This window comes from Passer domesticus, chromosome 22, assembly GCF_036417665.1.
Source record: "Passer domesticus isolate bPasDom1 chromosome 22, bPasDom1.hap1, whole genome shotgun sequence".
NCBI lineage: Eukaryota > Metazoa > Chordata > Aves > Passeriformes > Passeridae > Passer > Passer domesticus.
The window spans coordinates 1574994-1590214 of record NC_087495.1 but is presented as its reverse complement, the minus strand read 5'-3'; the positions used below and the strand labels follow the sequence as shown (position 1 = coordinate 1590214).

Below are 15221 nucleotides of genomic sequence, written 5' to 3'. Positions count from 1 at the left end.
AAGGTCCCCAGCTGGCTGTGAGTGGCATCTGCGCGCGGAGCGCAGCCTCCAGCTGAGAGCTATTTCACTATTTATTTACATGTAATTATTGCTATGAGGTGCAGATATTAACACTGTCAAGAGCAATTTGCCCTGACATTTTTCACTCGCTCTGTTCCCTGACGGTCGGGGCTGGGTGGGATTTTTCCGCTGCCTCTCTCTCCCGCTCCCTCCTCGCGGCCCCGCTCCGCTGCGGGCACCGCGCTGCTTTCATCCCGCGCCCCTCGCAACTCATTAAACTTTGAAATTTAATTTTGGCCGGGCGCGGGGAGCGGCTCCGGCCCCCGCGGCCCCCGCCGCCCCTGCCCGGCAGCCGAAGCGCTCCCGGTGCGAACAAACCGAATTTACCGCTGGCCGCGTTTTCAATTGCGAGGCAATCTCGGCCTCAACCTTCGCTGCATCTCAAACACCCCAAAGGTGCTCGAGCGTTCACGGCGGGGACCCTGCGAAAGCAAACGCAGAACAAAGATTTTCCCAACCTCTGGCCCACAAAAATCCGAAGATTTTTCCAACCTCTGGCCCGAGCAGCGCAAAAATCACCTCCCGCCCCGAAAGTGGGCTCTGCTTCTGGCCTTTTGAGCCCCGTTTTTCCTCTTCTGTGCCTGCCCGAACCACCTGATTGCTGGTGACACTTTAAATTAAGACTTCCGGCCCGCGCCGGAGCCCTGATTTAATGAGGCAGTTGTTGGATGTCATTTAATAAATCCCGGTTGTGCATCAGGGCTTGTTTGCCACGGGGCGGTGGGGACGTGACGGGCACAGCCCAGCCCGGCTTGTCCCCTCAGCCGGGAGGGGATTTGGGATCCCTCGGCAGCCAGGAAGGGATTTGGGATCCTTTAGGGAGAATTTAGGAGTGGGTGACCAGGCCAGAGTGTGTCGGGGCTGTTCTTGGAAGGAGAAAATCCCATAAATTCTGGGTATTCCTCAGGGCTTGTGCCTGCTGGATTTTTGGAAGGGATTTTAACAATCCCTCTGTTTTGCCTACAGCAATTTCGGCCCTTTTTTTTTTTTTTTTGGTCATTCTTAGGGTTTGACCCGACTTGGCTTTGCAGGGAAAGGTTCAGGAATTCAGGACTTTCTCCCTCTTTTCTTCTGGGTTTGGGAATTTCTTCCTGGGGAAGGGCAGAGCCCGAGGGGAGAAGGGCAGGTCCAGCTGTGGAATATCCGGGGTTTTGGGGGTTTGCTCCCCTTTGTGTGCAGGTGACACAAACAGCAGCGGGGTCCTGCTGTGCACCTGTAACCCCATCCCAAAGGAAAAGGGATCGCCGGGAGGGCTGGGGGTGATGGGGAGAGCAAAACGGGGTCGTTTCATTCAGCACACCCCGGAGAGTTTGGTTTTCCCTCTTTGTAAACAAAAAACAGAAATAATCCTGAGTGGATCGTTAATTTCCTCCTGCTTTGCCCCAAATCGCAGCGTTTTGCCTCATTTTGGCCTCTGCCTCGATGTTTGTGTTTGCATGAATCCCTCGCCCGTCCCCATTTCCATGGATGCCGATGGAAAGGCTTTTTTCCTCGGGAAGAAAATGCTGCTTATCCTTCCCACAGCGTTTATCCCTCACCTGCTGACCCTTTGTCAACCTTTGCCAGGAGGAGCTGGGATTTAAAGCTGGAGCTTCTCTTTTTGTGGGTTTAAATCAGGGCCCAGCGTGGAAATCCCACATTTTCTGTTCTCAGCTCCTCCTCCCCACCCCAGTCCTGTGTGTGGCACTGAAACAAAGCTGATGAAACCCTATCAAACCTTATCAGACCTTATCAAACCTTATCAACCTCCCTCACACCTCCCAGGGATGGGCCTGGGGAGACCCCAAACCACCTCGTGGTCTGAAGTTCTCATTGCTAGGCTTGGCTTATCCCAAGGCTGGCTGGAACGAGCCCGGCAGCATTTGGGATGCTCAAATTCCTACTCCACAATAAACCCCAGCGCCGGCTTGAGTTTTAGCCTTTCTTGGGCTCAAGTTCTGCCTTTTTTGAGCTCAAGTTTTGGCCTTTCTCAGGTTTGAGGTTTACGGTTTTTTGGGCTGGAGTTTTACCTTTTTTGGGCTCGAGTTTTGGCCTTTCCTGTGCTCAAGTTTTTGCTTTTTAGGGTTCAAGTTTTGGCCTTTCTTGGACTCAAGTTTTGGCCTTTCTTGAGCTCATGTTTCAGCCTTTCTTGGGCTCAGGTTTTAGCTTTTATTGGGCTCAAGTGTTCGCCTTTCTTGGGCTCAAGTTCTATGGGGTTTTTTGACTCGAGTTTTGTCTTTTATTGGGCTTGAGTTTTAGCCTGTCGGGGGCTCAAGTCTTGGCCTTCCTTGGGCTCGAGTTCTGGCCTTACTGGGCTCAAGTTTTGGCCTTGCTGGGCTCGAGTTCTGGCCTTGCTGGGCTCGAGTTTTGGCCTTGCTGGGCTCGAGTTCTGGCCTTGCTGGGCTCGAGTTTTGGCCTTGCTGGGCTCGAGTTTTGGCCTTGCTGGGCTGGTTTTCCTGGGGCCAGGGCCGAGCTGAGCCCTGCCGCGCCTGCTGCTGCTGCTGAGCGCTGTGATCAGAGCCCTGGAAAACGGCAGAATATTCCAGAAAGGAGGCCGATTCCTGCTCCTGCAGGGACTTTGGACCGTGTGTGCTGTGCCTGCCGGGGTGGGGTCGCTCCCCCTCCGGGAGCTCCGGATTCCCGGTTTTTGTGCGGACAGGAGCTTTTCCTGCTCCGCGCAATGACCAGGGCAGAATTAATCAGGCGGGGCTTTACTGCCGCTGACCCGCGGGCACCCGCAAAGCCCCGGCAGCAGCTGCTCCATACATTAACTCCCTCGGCCTTAATCTCGGGTTTAAAACCGGCTCTTGGTGAGGCGGGGACGGGAGCAGGCAGGACACGGAGATTTTCCCAGGATCTCTCAGGTGCAAAGGCTGGCAGGGCTCAGGGCAGGCAAAGCTCGGGCTGGGCTCTGCTTTTTGGGGTTCAGCTCTTCCCCGCAGTTGTGCAAAGGCACCCGCAAAGCCCCGGCAGCAGCTGCTCCGTACATTAACTCCCTCGGCCTTAATCTCGGGTTTAAAACCGGCTCGTGGTGAGGCAGGGACGGGAGCAGGCGGGACACGGAGATTTCCCTGGCAGGGCTCAGGGCCGATAAAACCCGGGCTGGGCTCTGGTTTTGGGGGTTCAGCTTTTCCCCAGAGCCCCAAACCCCGCGCCAAGGTCCCGGGTCCTCGCTGAGCCGGAGGGTGGGAGCAGAACCGGGATGGGGATGAGGATTGGGATGGGAGTGGATGGGATCTGGGATTGGGATGGGAGTGGGATAGAGACGGATGGGATTGGGATAGGATCCAGATAGGATTGGGATGGGATCGGGATTAAGTGGGATGGGATTGGGATGGGAGCGGGATGGGATCTGGGATCGGGATGGGAGTGGGATAGAGAGGGATGGGGTTGGAATAGGATCAAGATAGGATTGGGATGGGACCAGAATCAGGATGGGATCGGGATGAGATCTTGAATCGGGATGAAGAGGGATGGGATCGGGATCGGAGCGGGATGGAATCGGGATGGGATCTGGGATCGGGAGCGGGCCGGGAGCGAGCAGCCGGGCCAGGAGCGCGGGCGCTGTCCCCGCTGCCGGCAGCGGTGACATGTGCCAGCTGTGCGCGGTGTCCCCCGCTTGTCACTGCCCAGCGCCTGCCACAGCCAATCTGCGTCCTAATCGCCATCAATTAACACGAAACACTTTCTCCCCTCGCCCCCCCCGCCCCCGGCGCGGACAGCCGGCCCGGAGCTCGGGATAAAGAGGGAGAAGAGCCCCCCCAGCCCCGACCCTCTCCCCCTTCACTTCCCACTAACTCAGCGCAACCAATTAGGCATCTGACACCCGCGCGGGCTGACAAATTGTTTCTGTCATCTGCTCTCTGTCTTTCATTAAACGGGAGGCGGAGGGGGGCTCGCGAGGGGAGGGGGCGGGAGATGTGATCTCCCATGCTTAGCGAGGCCAGATACATTAATTACAAAACGGCCATTTGCGGCATGAAAATGCATTAATTAAATTTATGCAATCATTATCTTTAAATAGTCATATCTTGGAAATGATCAGCCCTTCCTGAGTCTTCCCTCTCCTCCGCTAAGTATCTCTAATCCCTTTTCCAGCGGTTATCTCGGGATCAGCAGAGCCTTGTGTGCTTTTAAACTTCTGCGGCAGGAGATGCCTCCAAACCCCGCTCGAGGGAGCGGCCCCGCGCTGCTGCCCTGGCACCGCCGCCAGGACGGGCACAGGGCGAGGCTTTGCCGCTTTTTGCAGGTTTTGGACCGAGATGTTCTCATAAAAACCTCCTGGCTCGGCCGGGAGGTGCGGGGTTAAGGAATGAAGTGCTGGCGTTTGTGCGGGAGGGCGAGGGATGCGCTGCGGGTCGCGCGGGGGATGCGGGGCTGTTTTCCTTGGAAAAGCTTGGATCTCAGTGAGGCAGCGCCCTGGCACCGGCGCGGCTCTGCCAGCAGCCAGCCGCCTTCCGTCAGGGCGTCTGGTTCTCAAAAACATCTCCTGGTTCGAGGCCATGGATGGCGTCCGTGAGGGAAAAAAAAAAAAAAAAAAAAAAAAAAAAAAAAAAAAAAGGAGTTTTGTTGCTCTGATGATCCAGATCGCTTCGTGGTGGCTTTGCTTTGTCATTCTAAAAGATATTTTAATTCGGAGGTGGCCAAAAACTCAAATTGTGCCCGCAAAGGAGCGGGAAGGGCGGCGAATGAGGCGTTAAGCCAGGAGCTTCTGCTTTCCCCCCTCGTTGTTCCGAGGCTTCCCCCTTTGGATGAGCACACAAATAAATAAAGAATCCCCGGGAATCCAGCGGGGCTCGCGCGGCCGCCCGGGCACGGCAGAGCCGAGATCCCGGGCAGGGATTGATCTCATCCCCTCGACCTCGGCAGGAAAACTCCGCCCGAGCGGCTTTTGGGGAGCCGGAGGAGCCGGGAGGGAGGGGACCGAGACCCCGCTCCCGGGCCTCCCGCAGCGCTGCGGGGGAAGGTTTTGCTCTGCTCTTTGTGTGCCTGCGCCGTTTTTAATCAATCCTGTGGGTTTTTATTCCCAAAACCGGCAATTCCTGGTGGGGCAGTGCCCGGTCAGACGGGGGCGTTCGGACCCCGCAGTTTGGGATTAGGGCCGGGTGGAATTTGGGGTGCGGGCAGCGAATGCTGCCGGGTTTCTCCCGTCTGGGGGGCAGGAGTGAACTCTGGGATTTCAGGAATCGCCTCGGGCGGTGCCAGTCCTGCCCAGGATCCCCTCGGGCTCTCTCCGGGAAGCTCGGGATGGAATGGGGCAAACAGGGCACACAAAGGGCTCCTTTCCCCGGAGCATCCCCGGCAATGGCCCTTCCTGGAGAGAAGGGAAAAGCCTGGCCGGGGGCAGGAGAGGCGTTTGAGCCGCACCATCGGTGCTCCCTTAACCCGGATTTCAGCGCGGACCGCGCTCCCTGCCCCGCTGCATCCTCCGGGCTCTGCTCCGCGGCGGATGCGGCTCCTTCACCCCCGGCTCCCGCTTTCCTGGGGGGTTTGGAGGCTCGGGTTCGGTGCGAGCCAGCAGCTCCCGAAACCCCAGCAGCAGAGAGGGCTGGGAGGGAGAGCACGTGCAGGGCTGGGAGCGGCGTTTCCTTGGACTCGGCAGCTGGGATTTTCCTTTGGGTGAAGGAAAAAGATGCCCTGACTTTAAAAATCTCCCCCCATGGCAACCCCAGAAAATCCACCCGGGAGCCGAGGCGCTGCCGGGACCTCCCGGGATCCTGCTCAGGCTTTGGGGCGGGCTGGGAAGAGAAACCCTCCCCTAAAAATCCGCCGGGAATGGGGAAAGGGAGCGAGCAGGGAGCTCGGCGCCGCCGATTTCCCTTCCCTGGGCAGCGGGGGCTGCTCCGGGCTCGGCCAGCGCTGCACTTGCTGCTCTCACGGCTCGGGTTCCCCGCCGTGACCTCTCCCGGCCGGCCGGGTGTCTCTTACACCGCGCTAAGCCGGGCTTAACTGATTACAGCCCTCGATAGCTCAGAGAGAGCGGGGGAGGCAGAGAGGAGCCCGGGGCGGGGCTGGGGCTGTTGATGCCTTTTGGGGCTACCTGAAAGCAGAGCCAGACAAAATTAAGGGGATAAAAAGCGCTTGTATTTACTGAAGGGCCCTCGGGTACGTTTTGGGCAGACAAAGCTCCCTAGGGTCTGCACCCAAAAATGGACCGCGGGTCACGGGTTTGTGAGTTTTGTGAGGTCACGGGTCACACTTTTGTGCGTTTGGTTCATTTGCATATTGGGGGTCAATCCTCCAATTACAGCTTCAGGTAATGAAGTCATTTACCCCAGGTTTGCTCCCCCAGCTCCCTTTTGTTTAATCTCTCGGGCCCTGAGGCAGTGAGGTGTCCTTGATTGCCAGGCCTGGAGAGGAATTGCTGTGTCTGCCCAAAACGGGAGAACAGCAGCTGCCACTGCGTGTGGAGCTCAGAGTTCTGCACTAAAGAACTGCAGGGTCACAAATACACAGAAAATGTAAAAGCTCAAATACTGAGGCATCACTATCAGCGTGCAGGGCCGGGCTATCAATGAGCCCAGGGGCTATCAGTGAGCCCAGGGGCTGTGATTCAGCTCACTGGGCTATCAATGAGCCCACGGGGCTATCAATCGGTGCCCGGGGCTATCAGCGCACGGAGCAGCCTCGCCCAGGGCCGGGCGCTGGGGTCCGCGGGGATTCTTGGTGCTGCAGCTCCTTTGGCACTGGCAGAGGCTCCCCCGCGCTCTCCGGGCACGGGGGGCCTGGAGCGGGCCCAGAGCATCCCAGGAATTCTCTTTTGGAAGCTCCATCAGCAGAGCTCGGGGGCTGCACTGCCGGGATTGGGATTGGGAATGGAGCGAGGGAGAGGAGGGACAAGGGAGGAGGAGAAGAGGAGAGAGACCTTGTCGTGGATTCGGGTCTGGCTTTGTCAGAGGAATAAGAGAAGTTCCTAAAGCAGCTGGAATTTGCTGAGACCCCTCAGTGTTGCTCTGGCAGCACTGCCACAGGTTTTGGGCTGTTTTATGGGGAACCTTGGGGTGTGTTTGTTCCTTTCCTGGTGTTTTGTATCTCTCACCAAGCCCCCAGAGCTTCTCCTTCCCCACCTGCCCCCAGTTGGTCTGAACTGACCCAAAAATGGACCCAAAAATACAGAACAAAAGCCACAAGCCCAACCCATTCCCAACCCCAAATCTACCCCAAGTCCTTCCATTGGTCTGGAAGCATTTGGGCATTCCAGTTTTCCATGGTTCTGCGTTCCCTCCTTTCTCTCCCAGGTGACTTTGTCCCAAAACTCCACGAACAAAGATTGATATTCCTGCCCCAGATACTCGGGGGGAAGTGTCCCAGGGACACTTCCCATCCCACCAGGGGGATTTTCCCACCCAGACTCTCCCTTCTGAAATATTCAGGGAGAAATGTAAGGTTAAACACGCGGGGGTGGAAGCAGCACCAGGATGGAGTTTGCTCGTGGCAGCTCAAAAATCAGGAGGCTGGGGCAGCTCCGTCTGCTGAGCAGCACACCGGGGCAGCCCGGGCTCCACCCTGGGTTTTCTCTATCAAATGTCTCAGGATCCCAATGAAATCTGGGAAATCTGGTGTGCCACGAGGCAAGGCACGGCGTTGGTGGGTGTAAAGCACAAACTGCCCCTTCCCCGAGGGGAGCTGCGCCTGGAAATGGGAGCCCCGTGGGAGCTGGGTGTGGAGGGGCTCCTTCTGCTCTTGGCCAGAGCCTCTCCCGGCTCCAGGAGGGAGGAGCTGCTCCCTCCCGGTGCTTCCCGGTGGGTGAAATCAGTGCCTGTAACCTGGGGCCCGCTGGCCTCCCCCAGCCCCCACGGCACAAAACACCCTGGTGTTTTCTCCCTGGCGACCCAGCCTGGCCTCCTGCTTCTCTCTGGGGGACAGCAGGGTTTGGTGTCCCAAGGCAGAGTTTGGTGTCCCAAGTCAGGGACCATGGCTCGTGTTTTGAAGTAGAGATTGGTGTCCCAAAGCCAAGGACAATGGCTGGCATTTTGGAGTAGAGTTTTGTGTCTCAGAGCAGAATTTTGTGTCCCAAATCAGAGTCTGGAGTCCCAAGTCAGGGACTGTGGCTCATGTTTTGGACCAGAGTTTGGTGTCCCACAGCAGAGTTTGGTGTCCCAGGGCAGAATTTGGTGTCCTAGAGCAGCGTTGTGTCATTGTAATGGGGTCAGGACCAGGTGACAAGTGGCATAGACTCTCAAGACATTCACCGAAGGCTAATTTCACTTTATTAAGAAAATCATTGCTTTTTAAACCCTAGTTCGCTGCAGGTGGACCAAATCGATCCTTTAACTAAAACACCATCACCATTGCCTAATTAAGAAACCACCCTTTGGTAAACAAATCCCCGTAGCACATTCCACATGTGCACAACACCAGGTGCAGCAGGTTAAGAGAAGAATTATTATAATTCTTTTCTCTTTTTTCTTTCCCAGAACAATGCCTGGGAAAGTTGCATTTCTCTCTGTGGCCAGAGAGAGCTGCTGCACAGAGTTTGGTGTCCCAGGCCAGGGACCGTGGCTTCAAAAGTAGAGATTGGTGTCCCAAAGCAGAGTTTGGGGTCCCAAAGCCAATGACAATGGCCGGTGTTTTAGAGTAGAGTTTCGTGTCTCAGAGCAGAGTTTTGTGTCCCAAATCAGGGACCGTGGCTCATGTTGTGAGCAGAGTCTGGCATCCCAAGGCAGATTTTGGTGTCCCACAGCCCATTTTGGTGTCCCAGAGCTGAGTTTGATGTCCTAAAGCAGAGTTTGGTGTCCCAAGCCAGGGTCTGTGTCTCGTGTCCCCAGCCCAAGCAGCTTTTAATGCAATTCCCGCTGTTCCCCTCCCACTCCCGCTTCTCCCATGGGATCTCTCAGAGCCCTCAGCGGATGTTTGACCCCGCGGTGCTCCCGGTTCCCCCGTGGGATCCCCGCTGCTCCCTCCCGGAGCAGCCGCCCCGTCCCCTCGGGCCGAGCCCTCCCCACTCTTTCCTCAGACCTTGTCTGTGATTTGTACATCCCTACAGAAGCAGGGTGCCCAAAACAAGATGCAGTGCTCCCGCTGGAACCTCACCATAGCCCTGAACAATCAGGTAACAACCTCCCACCCCGCTCCTCCTCCTCCTCGCAGCCCCGCGGCTCCGCTGTGCCGCGGCTCCATCGCATCCCGGCTCCATCCCACCCCGGCACCTCCCCGAGCCCTCTCCATCGTCGGTCGGTGTGTGGCGGCTTCCCATCCATCCAGCGGAGCAGGGCCATTGTAGGGCACAGGCGCTCATCTCCATGTCACCTGCCGTGTCCCCGAGCCCTTCCCCGCGGCGCCGGAGCGTCCCTGGGGCTTCGGAGCCTCGGGAAGGCGGCGCTGGCGGTCCGGGGTTGGTTGGTTGATGTTTGGGGGCCGCTCTGGAGGGCTCTGCTGTCCCGGGGGTGTAGGGAATGCGGGATTCAGGCACGTCGTGTTCCGTTCCCAGCTCTCCACATGTTTTCCAGCTGAGGTTTGGGGTAGGAAATCGGGATTTTGCAGCTCCCCAGCAGCAGCCCTGGAGCCGGCCCGTATCAGGAGGAGCTGTGGGGTTGTGGGGGCTCCTCCACTGCTCCCCTCAGCTCCTGGAGGGGGAATGAACACTCAGGGAGCAGCCCTGGGATGGTGAACCTTGAATCGCCCAAAATCCGAGTGGAGGCTTCGATCACACCCGAGAGAGCCAGGGCTGAGCTCGAGGTCAGCGAGGTGACCCCGGAGGGAATCCCTGGGCTTGGGAAACCCCTCCAGGGTCCTCAGGGGCACCCCCTGCCCACCAAACCCCCCCACAGGGCTCCAGTTTGCTCCAAACCCCGCCTGGCAGTGCAGGAGCTGCAGTGGCAGGATCAGGGATTTTCCTGGTGCAGGAAGGGTGAAGCACCCTCTGGATCTGCAAAGCAAATTCAGTGGGCGCTCGGTCTGGAATGCTGGGATCCAGCTCAGCTGGCTGCGGTGATTTAGAAAATATTCGAAATTAATTGCTTGGTTTTGTGAGTGCAGTGTTAGCGATTGCTACACAAGTCATTTTAGTCCTACCTAGGGGCATATTTGCATATATTTATCCTCCTTTCAAGTGGAGATCTTTGGGGAAAGTGTATTTATCTCCTCCTAACTCTTTCTTCGGCTTTCAGCCGTCCTACAGTCACCTCTTCATTTTGTTCCCATTTAATGTATGTGTGGAATAATCGACTCTTCCTCTTCCCGCCAAGTGGAAATGAATCCACAGAGATCAAAAAGCATTAATGTGGGGAAGGGTTTTTCCTTCTGCCAGGAGCAGGGTGAGAGAGAAAGATGGGAAGGATGGAGCTGGGTCCCCCAAAACTGCCTGGGAGGGCAGGGCACGACCTGGAGAGGAGCTGGAGCAGCCGGGGGTGCCAGGGACCGAGCTCCTCCCGGGAGGAGCTGGGAGAGCTTTGTTAAATCCCGGGGATCCAGCAGGTTCCCGGCAGGAAGGTTTGCCATGCCCGGGAAAGGGAAGTGGGAACAGCCCAGAAGCTGGAAGCCAGGGAGATTTCAGCCTCCCCTGCAGGGAATTTCCTGGGGCTTCTTGCCTGGTGTGGCCCCAGAAAATCCGATGGATCCCATTCATTGCCAGAAGTGTCCCAGCCAGGGAGGATTTGTCCCTGTTCCCAGAAAAGCCCCAGGAATCACAATGGCAGGAGCCCTTGATGGTTGTGTCCCTGGTGTGTTCCTGATGTGTCCTTGGATGTGTCTATGGAGGTGTCCCTGGATGTCCCTGGGTGTGTCCCCAGACGTGTCCCTGGATGTGTCCCTGCAGTGTCCAGGAGCTGACAGGGGTCACCTGGGGATCCTGGGGAGCTTCTGGGGCAGGGCAGGAGCTGTGGTCACTCTGGGGATGTTTTAGGGCAGGAGCTGTGGTCACTCTGGGGATGTTTTAGAGCAGGGGCCATGGTCACTCTGGGGATGTTGTAAGGATGGAGTTGTGGTCACTCCAGGGATGTTTTAGGGAAAGAGCTGTGGTCACTCTGTGGATGTTGTAGGGCAGGAGCCATGGTCACTCTGGGATGTTTTAGGGCAGGAGCCATGGTCACTCAGGGATGTTTTAGGGCAGGGGCTGTGGTCACTCTGTGGATGTTGTAGGGCAGGAACCATGGTCACTCTGGGATGTCTTATAGGGAAGGCACTGTGGTCACTCCAGGGATGTTTTAGGGAAGGAGCCGTGGTCATTCCGTGAATGTTGTAGGGCAGGAGCCATGGTCACTCTGGGATGTTTTAGGGAAGGAGCCATGGTCACTCCAGGATGTCCTATAGGGAAGGCACTGTGGTCACTCAGGGATGTTTTAGGGCAGGAGCCATGGTCCCTGCAGGGCTGTCCCGTGGCTCTCAGCAGCCGCCAAGGAGCAGCCACCAGCTGTGCCAGGGCCAGGCCTGGCCACCAAACTCGGGTGCTGCCCTGCCCTTGTCCCTCTGTTATCTGTCCCCATCACTCGGGTCCCCTCCGGCCCCCCGAGCCCCAAAAGCGGATCCTGATTGCCCAGCTGGAAGGTCCTAATTGCGCTTCCCTCCCCAAAGCCGCCTCCCTTTATCATAAAGGGTGCACATTTCCCCCGCTCAGCTTCCGCGGCCACAGGCCCCGAGGGCCAGCTCAGAAATGGAGGGAATTAATTACATTTTTTTAACTCCCCTCCTTTTATAGCAGGGGAGAGAGCGATGAAACGTCCCGGGGGGAGCGGGGGGAGCTGCCGAGCAGGGTGGGGAGGGAGGCAGCAGCAGCAGGAGGTGAGGGGGGAGCTGCTGCTTTCATCCAGGAGGGTCTTTGTGCATCAACCCCACACCTCAGGACCTCTCCCTGCTCGTCCCCGCCGCAAAGGTGACCTCGGGAATGGCAGGGGACGAGGCCCAAGGCTGCTGGCATTGACTCAGCCCCGAGTGTGAGCCCGTGGCTCGGGCCAGGGGAAGGGAGAGGATGGGGATGGGAGGGAGGGAAAGGGAGGGGAGGGAGGGAGGGAAAGGGACGGTCCCGCTGTCAGTCCTGCTGACGGACAGCGAGCAGATCCCCCTGCAGATAAACCCCGGCAGATGTGGAGCGGGCATTGATTTTTAGTCAGGGATGATAATGCACCAAGAAGTCATAAATTAGAAGGCAGCAAGGTCAGAGAGGGACGGGAGAAGGACTTTGCATTCTTGAGGAGGGGATGCAGAGTTCAAAAGTGGCCTGGAGAATGAGTTTCTGCAGCGGGAAGGAGCAGCCCGGGCACGCGGGCCCGGCAGGGCTCTGCAGGGTTTGCCGTGCTGGGTGGAAGGAGGGAATGGGAATCTCCGCTTCCCGCTCGATATTCCAAACCCTTCGTGTCCTGGGGTGGGGAAAGGTGGATCTGCCCTCGGCTGAACCTGTGCAGAGCTCAGGGAGCTCAGCCCCAAATCCCCCTCAGCCTGTCCGGGAAGGGGATTCTCGGCCCCAGATCCCCCTCAGCCCCTCTGGGAAGAGGAATCCCAGCCCCAAATCCCCCTCAGCCTGCCCAGGAAGGGGCTTATTGGCCCCAAATCCCCTCAGCCTGTCCGGGAGGGGCAGGGGTTTCCCATGGCCAGTGTTCTTGGACAGGACTGGAGAGTTTTGGGGCTCAGCGGAACTGTCAGGGTCCCCTCGGTCACCCCAAATCCACAGGAACATCCAGCTGGGATGAATCCCCCGCCCCAGCGGCAGCCGTTCCCCACCCCGGCTGGGCTGGGAGGGAATCCCGACATCCTGGTGGATTCCCAGAGGGAAATCCAGCCCTTCCTGTCCCCTTCGGGCCGGGCCGAGCTGTCCCTGGCAGGGCAGTGTCCCTGCAGGGACCCGGAGGGGGAGCAGGGACCGGGAGCTCTGCAGGGCTGGGAGGGAATCCCGGTGTCCCGATGTTCCCCGTGGAATTCCAGAGGGAAATCCAGCCCTTCCTGTCCCCTTCGGGCCGGGCCGAGCTGTCCCTCGCGGGCAGTGTCCCTGCAGGGACCCGGAGCTCCGCAGGCCGGGGCTGCTGGAGCCAGGGCCGGCCTGGAGGAGCTCCAGGGGCAGAGCTGAGCCCAGGAACAGCTCCTGATTCCCACCCATGAAAGCCAATCCCTTTTTTTAGCGGGATTTGTGGAAGCATCCGCCCCTCTCCCTGAATTTGGAGTGTGAATCTGGGTTTCATTTGCCAGCCTTGCTTTACATCCCCCTTTTTTTCCTAAAAGGAAGTGTTAATGTGGCTCTCCCCGCCTTGGGGAGCCGGCTCCTTGCTCGGGGTAATCAGAAGCAGCTGGGGCGCTGCGGGGCCGTGCCCGGGAGGAGCGGGAGCGGCACAAGCCCCGCTGCTCCCCGAGCGATTCCCCTCTGAAATCCCCCCTGCACCTGCGGGCTCGGAGCCCCGGCCCTGCCCGGCCCGGGCAGCCCAGGGAGGGCGAGCAGAGAGGGCAGAGCTCCCAGGAATAGCCCACAACCCCCCGGCCGCCTTTTCCGCGCGGGTTTGTTGTTTTGAACAGCCGGTTCTGCTCGTGAATTGGCTCCAGCCGTGCCCGAGGGTCCTGGGTGTCCCCCCGGACACAGACCCAGCTCCCCCAGCCCGGGGGATGCTCCAGCCCGGAGCTCTCCCTGAGCCCAGGGGACTGGGGCTGAGCCAGCCAGGGTTTGTGGGCTTTAGGGGGAGCCCACAAATAACTCTGCTGTTGGAAAAGCCCCCAGGCTGCCCTTCCGTGATTTCCCCGCTCTGCAGAGCCCGGGGGGTCCGTGTTGCACCCCCAGGACAGCTCAGCACCCCAGTCCTGGATTAACCCACTCTCCTGAGCGTTAAATGCACTTTCCTCTCCTCATCCCCGCTCCTTGGGCTGGGGACCCCACGGGGACATTTTCAGGGCTGAACATTCCCATGGAAGCACCTCGGGGCTCAATCCCTGCCCAGAGGCTCTGGAGAGCCGATCCAGGCTCTGCTCAGCTCGGTGTGGGGGCGGCTGAGCCGGGTTTAACTTCTGGGGAGCAGCAGAGAAGTCTGAGCTCGGTGCAGGGTGGAAACCTGGAGGAGGAAGGGTCAGTGAGCCCGGGATGGGGCAACGAGCCCGGGATGGGGGGGAACGAGCCAGGGATGGGGGGGAACGAGCCCGGGATGGGGGGGAACGAGCCGGGGATGGAAGGGAAAGAGCCAGGGATGGGGGGAACGAGATAGGGATGGAGGGAAGGAGCCAGGGATGGAAGGAATGAGTACAGGATGAGGGACAACGAGCCCAGGATGGGGGGGGAACGAGCCATGCATGGGGAGGAAGGAGCAGAGATGGGGGGGAAAGAGCCCGGGATGGGGGGAACGAGTCATGAATGGGGGGGAAGGAGCCAAGGCTAGTGGGAAAGGAGCCAGGGATGGAGGGAAAGAGCCAAGGATGGGAGGAACGAGTCAGGGGGGCACGAGCCAGGGATGGGGGGCAATGAGCCAGGGATGGGAAGAACGAGCCCTTCCCTCTCTCAAACCTCACTCCCAGCCCCACACCCAGCCCAGCCCCGCGCTCGGGGTTAGATGGATTTTCCAGGATTTTACCCAACCCCCTCCACCCCCCGCTGCCGAGTCCCCTCCCGGACAAATTCTCCTCCCGGAGCGGGGCCGGGAGGGGATTTTCCATGCAGGCAAAGCGTCTTTGCAGCGCTGCCGGGCCCTTCCGGGGGGAGGAGGAGATGCTTTAGAAAGCAGAGGCCAGCTCGTGGCTGGGCATTCACCCCGGAGCCCGCTGGGGCAGGGAGGAGGGGCCGGGAAGGTGTCGGGGTGAGCAGGAAGGGGAGCCTCGGCCCCACGAACCCCCCCGGTGTCCTTCCCGAGAATGCAGCCCCGGCACAAAAGCTCACCAGGCCGCTGCTGGCGGATAAAGGGCTCATTTTACCACTTGCCAGGCTCCAAATATTTCCAATTTGCCACTTTAATTGATGTCAATAAGGTTATGCTAAATTCGGAGATTTGGAGCCGCTCGGCATCTGAGCGCCGGCCGGGCCCCCCGAGGTGACCGTCCCCTGTCCCCGCTCCCCCCGCCCCAGCCCGCGAGCCCAGACACGACCGAGAGGCTTCGGGAACCCCGGCCCTTCCCCTGCGAGCCCTTTCCACCTTAACTCGGAATTACCCCGCGGAAATTCTGCTGATCCCTGGCGGGGTCCCCGCGCGAAGGGCAGAGCCTCAGCCCCAGCTCGGCCCCGGGAACAAATCTGGCATTTCTGCTGGGGAAAAGAAAAAAAAAAGGTGAAAAAAAACACCAAC

The 15221-nt window shown here is 58.8% G+C and overlaps 1 protein-coding gene across 1 annotated transcript in view; it reads left to right on the top strand.

The window, feature by feature from the left end:
* PAX7 (paired box 7) overlaps positions 1-15221 on the top strand; it is a 77190-nt gene that overhangs the window by 55762 nt on the left and 6207 nt on the right. The gene's annotated exons all lie outside the window — the stretch shown is intronic.